This window comes from Canis lupus, chromosome 9 (assembly GCF_048164855.1).
Source record: "Canis lupus baileyi chromosome 9, mCanLup2.hap1, whole genome shotgun sequence".
Classification (NCBI taxonomy): Eukaryota; Metazoa; Chordata; class Mammalia; order Carnivora; family Canidae; genus Canis; species Canis lupus.
The window spans coordinates 6,823,347-6,834,131 of NC_132846.1; positions in this window are offsets into that span (position 1 = coordinate 6,823,347).

Below are 10,785 nucleotides of genomic sequence, written 5' to 3' on the forward strand. Positions count from 1 at the left end.
AGTCCCCCAACAGCCACATCAAGAAAATTGCTGCATCTGTGAGACTCTGAAATGACCTAAAGACAGGCCGAATGGACCTTTGATAGGCAACTGTAGAGAGCAGGCCATGTCAGAAAAGGTAAGAAGGGCAAAGACATAACTGGGAATCCAATCCCTGGATGGGTCTAGCTGCAAATAGGGACATTGTAAGTTCCAAAGAGTGGTAAAACCAGACCACACACTAGGCAAGGGGGACCAGCGCTGGGAGGACCAGTTCCTATCACATTGGGCTTTGAAAACCAACAGTGTTAAACTCCAGGAGAGCTAGAGGGTGATATGAAACTGAGTTCCTATACTTAAAGATCCAGCATACTAAATAATTAAGCTTGAGATGCAGCACAGGAAGGGGAGTCTGAAAATCTCCCGGGGTATACATGAAAGAGATTTATTGAATACTTTTACAATGAATGCAGGAGTGGCAAGGACCTGAAGGAGATTCCTCTAGGAACAAAGGTGCAGAGTGGAGCCATTACCCCCTCCCCTCCTCCCTCACCAGGCCTTGATAGCCAGATACTTGTGGGAACCAGTGCCAACACTCTCCACCTACCTTGCTAGCACCACGGGCCCCACCCTGACAACATTCCCTTGTGGATATGGCTACCTAAACTGCCTGCCTCCACAGGTGTACCTCCCAAAGTGGCTCCTGGACCACCACACCTGGCAGGCATCCCAGGCTTGGACCAGTGTCACTCCAAAGCAACTCCTGCCCCGGGTAAAGGGGTAGGTAAGTTCACACATCAGTGCACTTGCAGCCTGCTTTCTTAGCTGGCTATGCAGGGAGCAAGCCCTGCCTTTCAGTATGCTTGCAGCTGTGGCAGAAAGGCTAACTATAGACAGCCAGATGGGCCAAACTGGGCCAGTACACCAAAGAGCCTGTGGCTGCCACTGGCCTCTCAATAGTGTGGGAAGCAAACCCTGCCCAGTGTACCCAAGAATGGAAAGGGGTTATTGCAGCCAGCTGGGCTTGATGCAGTAGGGGCTTTGCCATAACAGGAAGGTGCACACAGCCCACAACAGAAGAGACACTTCTGATATGTCTGGTTCTAGTGACCAGGGGGATTTCACTATAGGACCACCACAAGATCTTTTCTTTACAAAGTCACTACTTTGAAGACAGGAGATATACCAAACCTACATAATACATAGAAATAGAGAGTTAGACAAAGTTAGAAGACAGAGGAATATGTCCCAAATGAAAGAACAAGACAAAATTACACTCAAGGAACTAAAAGACTGAAGTAAGCAAGCAGTATACCTGATAAAGAATTCAAAGTAATGGTCATAAAGATACTTACCAGACTTGAGAGAGTAGAAATGGATGACCTCAGTATGAACTTTAATAAAGAGATACAAAATATAAAAAGGAACCAGTCAGAGCTGAAGAATTCAATAACTAAAATCAAACATAAAAGAAAAAACTAAAATAAAAAATCCACTAGAGAGAATCAATAGCAGATTACAAGATGCAGGAGAATGCATCAGCAATCTGGAAGACAGGGTAATGGAAACCAAATTGGACAGCAATAATAATAAATAATAATAGCTTAAGTGACCCTCTGACACCATCAAGCATAATATTTGCATTATTGGGATCCCAGAAAAAGAGAACAGGGCAGAAAACTTTAAGCTTGGGAAGGAAACAGATATATAGGTCCAGGATGCAGAGAGTTCCTAACAAAATGAATACAAGCAGAGCCATACCAAGACATACAATAATTAAAATGGCAAAGAGTAATGATAATTTTTAAAGTAGCAGGAGAAAAACCACAGTGACATAAAAGGAAATCCTGTAATGCCATCAAGTAATTTTTCAGCAGAAACTTCACAGGCCAGAAGGGAATAGCATGACATATTCATACTTCTGAAAGGAAAAAACCTACAACCAATAATACTCTACTAAGCATCCTATTCAGAATAGAGGATATAAAAAGGGTTTCCCATACAAGCAAAAACTAAAGCTCATCACCACTGAACCAGTCTTACAAGAAATGTTAAAGCGACTTCTTTAAATGGAAAAAGAAAACCATCAACTAAAAATAGGATATTATGAAACAAAATTTTGATGGTAAAGAGAAACATACTACATGTAGTATATCCACCAATTATAAAGCCAATATGGAGGTTAAACACAAAAATAGTGAAATCAATTACATCTACAAAAATTAGTCAAAGGATACCTAAATATATAAAATATGATATATACATAAAATGTGGAAATGGGAATAAAAATTTAGTGTTTCGAGAATGTGTTCAAACTTAACTGTGATTTTAATAAACTTCTATCCACATAGGGTGTTAGTCAAAACATGTAACAGATACACAAAAAATAAAGGAATATAAGCGTAACACTAAAGAGAGTCATCAAAACAGAAGGGAAGAGAGCTAGAGAAGAAAGAACAGAGAACTACAAAAAGTATAGAACAAGTAATGGAATGGCAATAAGTTACATACTTATCAATAATTACTTAAACATAAATGGACTAAATGCTCCAATCAAATGATATACGGTGACTGGATAAAGAAGAAAAGGCTCATCTATATCCATCTATATACAGCCTGTATGAAACTCTCTTCAGATCCAAATACATATACAGTCTCAAAGGGATGGAAAAATATATTCCATGCAAATAGAAGCAAAAACAAAAAGCTGAGGTAGCAATTCTTATTTCAGACAAAAAAGACTTTAAAACAAATAGTGTAGCAAGAGACAGAGAAGGGCATTATATATTGATAAAGGGATCAATCCAACAAAAGAATGTAACAATTGCAAATATCAACACAAGGAAAACTAAATACATAAAGCAAATATTAACAGACTTAAAGGGAGAAATTTACAGTAATACAATAATAGTAGGGGCTTCAACATCCCACTTACACCAATGGATTGATTGCCAGACAGAAAATGAATAAGCAAACAGTTGCTTTGAATGGCACATTAGACTAGATATTCAGAATAGCAGAATACCCATTTAACAGATACAGAATAGTGGAATACCCACTCTATTCAAGTGTACATGGAATATTCTTCAGGATAGGAGAGTTAGGCCACAAAACAAGTCTCAATAAATTTGAGAAGTCTGAAATCATAGTCAAACATCTTTTCTGACCACATTCTATGAAACTAGAAATCCGTTACTGAACAAAACACAAGTAGATAAAAACTAAACCATATGCTACTCGACAACCAATCAACCAATGAAAAAATCAAAGGGGAAATAAAAAATTATCTTGAGACAATTGAAAATAGAAACCCATAACTAAAAATCTATGGAATGCAGCAAAAACAGTTCTGAGAGACAGGTTTATAGTGATGCAAATCAACCTCAAGAAATAAGAAAAATCTCAAATGAACAATCTAACTTTACAGCTTAAGGAATTAAGAAAAGTAGAAAAAGCATAGTCCAAAGTTAGTAGAAGGAAAGGTAGGGATGGAAATAAATAAAACAAAGACTAAAAGAAATAGTAGAAAAGATCAATGAAAAAAACTAAATCTGGTCTTAAAAACATAAACAAATTTGATAAACTTTTAACCAGACGCATCAAGAAAAAAGAGGCAGAAATAAAATCAGAAAAAAAGGAGAAGAAATAATAACTGATACCATATATATATATATATATGAGAATATTATGAAAAATTATATGCCAACAAAATGGACAACCTATAAGAAATGGATAAATTCCTAGAGACAAACAATTTTCTAAAAATGAATCAGGGAGAATAGAAAATTAGAGCAAACTGATTACTGTAATGGAATTGAATCAGTAATCAAAAAACTCCTAACAAACTACAGCACCAGAGCTGGATAGCTTCACAGGTAAATTCTACCAAACATTTAGAGAGGAGTTATTAACTCTTCTCCTCAAATAATTCCAAAAAATAGAAAAGGAAAGAAAGCTTCCAAATTTATTTTATGAGACTAGCAATACCCTGACATCAAAATCACACAAAGGCACACATGTATGAAAGAAAAAAGAAAACTACAGGTTGATACCACTAATGAACATAGTTGCAAAAATCCTCAATAAAATATTAGCGAGCCAAATTCAACAACACATTGAAAGAGTACCATGATGAAGTGGGATTTATTCCAGGGATACAAACATGGTTTGCAAATCAATCAATGTGATACATCACAGTAACAAGTGGAAGGATTGAAAACCATTTGATCATTTTGACAGATGTAGACAAACCATTTGACAAAATTCATCATCTGTTCATGATTTAAAAACTCTCAATAAATTGGGTGTAGAGGAAATCTATCTCAATATGATAAAGACCATATATGAAAAATCCACAGCTAACATAATACTCAATGGTGAGAAACCAAGAACTTTTCCTCTAAGTTCAGAAATAAGACAAGATGTCCATTCCCATCACTTTCCATAGTACTGGAAGTCTTAATCACAGCAACTAGATGAGGCATAAAAGGTATATGAATTGGTAAAAAGAAGTAAAACTATCACTATTTGTGGATGACATGATAGGATAAATAGAAAGCTCTAAAGACTCTACAAATAAACTAAAATCTGTTTTGTTTCTATACACTAATAAATAGTAGAAAGAGAAATTAAATAATCCCATTTATAATTGTGCCCAAAAGAATTTAAAAGCCTAGGGGAAAAAATCAGGAAGGTAAAAGACCTATATTCTTAAAATTATAAGATATTGAGTAAAGAAATTAAAAATGACACAAACAAGTAGAAAGATATAACACACTCATGGAAGAACTATTTATTATAGTGCCCATAATACCTGAAGCCATCTACAGATTCAATGCAATTCCTAGAAAAATATCACTAACATTTTCCACAGAACTATAAAATATAATCCCAAATTTAGGCAGAATCACAAAAGATCATGAATAGCCAAAGCAATCTTGAGAAATAATAAAGGTGTAGGTATCACAATTCCAGATTTCAAGATATATACTATATGCTATATTAATCAAACAGTATGGCTCTGGTACAACAACAGACACACAGGTTATGAAACAAGATAGAGAGCCCAGAAGTAAATCCTCACCTATATTGTCAATTAATCTATGACACAAGAAACAAGAATACATAATAAGGAAATGACAGTTTTTCAATGAATGATGTTGGGAAAATGAGACTACTTTCTTATAGCAATTACAAAAATAAACTAAAAACTGATTAAAGACCTAAATGAAAGCATAAAATTCCTAAAAGAAAACATAATGGTAATCTCTTGGACAATGTTCAAGTAACATATTTATGGTTATGCCTTCTCAGGGAAGGGAAACAAAAGCAAATATAAACTATTAGGACTACATTAAAATAAAAAGCTTTTGAACAGCAAAGGAAACCATCAACAAAACAAAAAATCAACCTACTGAATGAAAGTAGATATTTGCAAATGATATATCCAATAAGTGGTTAATATCCAAAATAATTGAAGAACTTACCTATGTCAATGGCAAAAAAAGTAAATCCAAAATAATCTGATTAAAATGGGCTTAGGGGACACCTGGGTGGCTCAGCAGTTGAGTGTCTGTCTTTGGCTCAGGGTATGATCCTGGGGTCCAGGATCGAGTCCTGCACCCACTTCTCCCTCTGCCTATGTCTCTGCCTCTCCTCTCTCTCTGTGTGTGTCTCTCATGGATAAGTAAATAAAATCTTTAAAAAAAATGGGCTTAGGAATTTAATAGACATTTTTCCAAAGAAGACCTACAGATGGCCAACAGATACATAAAAAGATCTTCAATACCACAATCATCAGGGAGAAATAAATCAAAATCACAATGATATATCACCTAATACTAAATAGGATGTTTAGAATAAAAAAGACAAGAAATAACAAATGTTGACAAGGGTGTGGAGGAAAAGGAACCCTCAATGAGCTGTTGAGGGTGATAAATAGGTACAACTACTGTGGAAAACAGTATGGGGATTTCTCAAAAAATTATAAGTAGAAATGCCATGTGATCCAACAATTCCATTATTGGGTATTTACCCAAAGGAAATGAAAACACTAATTTTAAATGCGTCCTTATGCTTATTGCAACATGTACAATGGCAAAGATATGGAAACAATCCAAGGGCTCATTAATAAAGAAATCAATAAAGAAGATACATACATACACCCACAGTAGAATATTACTCAGCCATAAAAAAATAATGAAATCTTGCCATTTGTGACAACAGGATGGACCTAGAGAGTGTTATGCTAAGTGAAATAAGTAAGAAAAAGACAAATACCATATGATTTAACTTGAAACAGATTCTAAATTAGAACAAACTGGTGACTGTCAAATGGGAGGTGGTAGGGGAATGGGCAAAATAGATAAAGGAGATTAAGAGGCATAAACTTCCAGTTGTTTTTTTTTTTTAAGATTTTATTTATTTATTCATGAGAGACAGAAAGAGAGAGAGGCAGAGACAGAGACACAGGCAGAGGGAGAAGCAGGCTCCATGCAGGGAGCCCGACATGGGACTTGATCCCGGGTGGGTCTCCAGGATCAGGCCCTGGGCTGAAGGTGGTGCTAAACTGCTGAGCCACCCGGGCTGCCCAATAAACTTCCAGTTTTAAAATAAAGCAGTCACAAAAATAAAAAGTATAGCATAAGGAATATAGTCAGTAATAAGATTGTATGGTGGCAGATGGTAACTATACTTAACTCTGGTGAACATTGAATAATGTATAGAATTGTTAAATCAATATACATGTGAAACTAATATAACATTGTATGCCAATTATGTTCAATTAAAAAAAAGGTACAATTCAAAAATAAATAAATAAACCAGCAACTAGAGTGTAAGTGAAAGAAATCAATTTTCTAACTCTAGAGCATCCACCAAACTGGTAGGAAATTGCTGCAAATTTTCTTGAATCACCAGTGCTGGCAAGCTCAATAGTTTTTTACATTCCTACTCTGCATTGATTACAAGGATTAGAATATGGTTCAGGAGGTCTAGCTGATATACTAGAACCTCGCCAGTGAGCCCCAGGACCATATCCCACACCAACCCCAGCTGTTGCCCCCAAGACAGCTCTTAAAACGTGCTCTGGGTTCTAGACCCATAACTGCTCTAGCAACATCCATCCCACCAGAATGGCCCCAGCATTGAATGCCCTGGGACGCTGATCTGTGTAGCAGGGACACTCTCCCTACCCCAGTCACACCTGCTCTAGCTTCATCTATCCCATCAAGGTTGCCCTGTAACTGAGCTCTCTGGATTACCCAGCCTGCAGCCACTCCTGTGGCAGTCATCCCAGCAAATCTGTCAGGGACATGCAATCTACAGAGGGGATGTTTCTACAGAAGACCAACCTTCAAGGCTAGGAGAAGTAGGTATTCCGCCTAATTCATAGAAACAAACACAAAGTCAAACAAAATGAGGAGACAGAGGAATATGTTCCAAGCAAAAGACAAGGTAAAACTTCAGAAAAAAATAGAATCCTAATGACATAGAGATAAGTAATTTACTTGATAAAAAGTTTAAAGTCATGGATAAAAAGATGTCTACTGAACTCAGGAGAAAAATGGAGAAAGATAGAACTTCAATAAACAGTTAAAATATATATGAGAGAACAAATTACAGCTGAAAAATACAATAACTGAAGTGAAAAAAATATGCTAAAGGGAATCAAGGGAAGATTATATGATACAGAAGAATGGATCAGTGATCTAGAATACACAATAGTGGAAAGCACCCAATTAGAAGAGCACAAAGAAAAAGGAATTAAAAAAAAAATGATACTTTAAGTAATTTCCAAGACAACATCAAACATACTAACATTTGCATTATAATGCTTCTAAAAGGAAGAGAGAGAGAGAGAAAGGATAGAAAACTTATTTGAAGATGTGGTGGCTGAAAACTCTCTTCACCTAGGGAAGAAAACAGACATCCAGGTCCAGGAAGCACAGTGTCTCAAACATGACAAACCCAAAGATATATTCACTGGGACATATTACAATTAACATGGCAAAAGGTAAAGATATAGAGAGAATCTTAAAGGTAGCAAGAGAAAACAAATAATTACACACAAGGGAACCCCCATAAGACTATGAGCTGATTTTTCATCAGAAACTTTGCAAGCTAGAAGAAAGTGGCAGGATAGATTTCAAGTGCTGAAAGAGAAAAACTTACAACCACGAATAATCTGCCCAGCAATGTTATTATTCAGAATTAAAGGAAAAATAGAGTTTCCAGACAAGCAAAACCTAAAAGAATTCATTACCACTAAACTGGTCTTTCAAGAAGTGCTAAAGGACCTTCTTTCAGTGGAAAAGAAAAGGCCAGGGCAGCCCGGGTGGCTCAGCGATTTAGTGCTGCCTTCAGCCCAGGGCATAGTCCTGGAGACTGGGGATCGAGTCCCACATCAGATTCCCTGCCTGGAGCCTGCTTCTCCCACTGTCTCTGCCTGCCTCTCTCTCTCTCTCTCTCTCTTAAATAAATAAAACAATTTTAAAAAAGGGCCATAACTACAAATTAGAAAATACATGAAAGAAAGAAATATCACTGGTAAAGACAAATATATATGGTAAACTCAGTGGGTCAGCCACTTAAAAATCTAGTATGAATGTTAAAAGGCAAAAACTGTAAAATCAGCTATCATTGCAGTCAGTGGTTAAGGGAGTCACAAAGTTTAAAAATGTAAAATAAGACATAAAACATAAAAAATGTGTGGGAATAACAGTGTACATGTTTTTGAACCTGTCATTATCAGCTTCAAATGGATTGTCCTCCCAGGGCACCTTCTGCATGGAGAGCAGTAAGACTATGCCAGCCTGTGCCCACTTTAGCTACAGCTACATTACCAGGTTCCCCCTATCCAGAGCAATCCAAGACTTGCTGGCCTATACTCCACCTCATTTTCAACCATCCCACCAGGGTGCTCTCTGCATTCAGAGTCCCAGAACCCCCTGGCTTGTGCCCACTTTGACTTCAGCTGTCCTGCCAGAGTACCCTCTGCACAGGGAGACCTGGGGCTGTCCCAGCCCACACCCACTTCAGCTCTGGTCATTCCTTTAGGAAAGCCCCAGCACAGAGTGTGACAAGATCCCCAGTCCATGCCAGACACAGCTCCAGCCAGCCAGCCAGCCGAAGTCACCAGATAGAGAGCCTACACAGGGAATGACCATATCCAAGCACTCCTTCAAGTTTAGCTGTCCTACCTAATTCATAGAAACAAACACAGTAACTCAAGCAAAATGAAGAGACAGAATAATATGATACAAATAAAAAAAAATATGAAAACCCAGGAAAAGAAATAAATGAAACAGAGATAAGTAATATGCCTAATAAAGGATTTAAAGTAATGGTCATAAAGATGCTCACCATACTTGAGGGGAAAGTAGAAGAATTAAGTGAAAACTTTAATAAAGAGATAGAAAATATAAAAAAAAAACAACCAATCAGAGTGGGAAAATATAATCAGAAATGAAAAGTACACTAGAAGGAATCAATAGCAGATTAGCAGATGTAGAAAAATAGATCAGTGATCTGGAAGACAAGGTAATGGAAAGAACCCAAGCTGACAGCAAAAGGAAAAAAAGAATTTAAAAACATGAAGAAAGGCTAAGGAATCTTGTGGACAACATCAAGCCAATAAATATTTGAGTTTCCAGTAGGAAAAGCGAAAGGGGTAGAAAATCTATTTGAAGAAATAATAGATTAAAATTTCCCTAACCTGGGGACAGAAACAGACATTCAGATTCAGGAAGTGCAGAGAGTTTTAAACAAGCTGAACCCAAGGAAGCCTACAACAAGACACATGATAATTAAAATGTCAAAGGTTAAAGATGAAGAGAGAATTTTAAAAACATCAAGAAAGAAGCAAAAATTTACATAAGGGGAAAACCCCATAAGTCTATCAGCTCATTTATTAGAAGAGAGTAGCAAGAAATATTCAAAGATCTGAAAAGAAAAGAAAAATCCCAAAACTAGGAATACTCGACCCAGCAAGGTTATCATTCAGAATACGGGAGGTAAAGAATTCCTTTAACTTTTGGAAGTTTAGTTTATCGCTAAATTACCCTTAGAAGAAATGTTAAATGTTAAAGGGATTTCTTTAAGTGGAAAAGAAAAAAGCCATAATTAGGAGAAAGTTAACAGGCTATGAAATAGCTAATTGGTGAATGAAGAAGTCAAAGGAGAAGTAAAAAAAAAAAAAAATACAAGTAGTCAAATGAAACTGAAAATACAATGGTCCAAAATCTTTGGGATGCAGCGAAAGCAGTTCAAAAAGGGAAATTTACACAGCAATATAGCCCTACCTCAAGAAATAAGAACAACCTCAAATAAATAATCTAAACTTGCACCTTAAGTAAATAGAAAAAGAATAAACAAAGTCCAGGGATAATAGAAGAAAGGAAATAATCAAAGAGCAGAAATAAACACAGACAGAAACCAAACCAAACCAAACCAAAAACAATAGAAAAGATCAATGAAACCAAGAGCTGGTTCTTTGAAAATGTAAGCAAAATTGATAACCTTCAGCCAGACTCATAGAGAAAAAAAGAGACAGGACACAAATCAGAAATGAAAGAGAAGTAACAAACAATCCCACAGATATACAAGGAATTAGAGTACTATGAAAAATGCCAAAACATTGGACAACCTAGAACAAAAGGAACATACAGTCTTTCAAAACATCAAAAAGAAATAGAAAATTTGATCAGGCCAATTACTGGTAACAAAATAGAATTTGTAATTAAAAAAACCTCACAACAAACAAAAATCTAAGACCAGATGGATTCAGAGGTAAATTCTACCAAAATT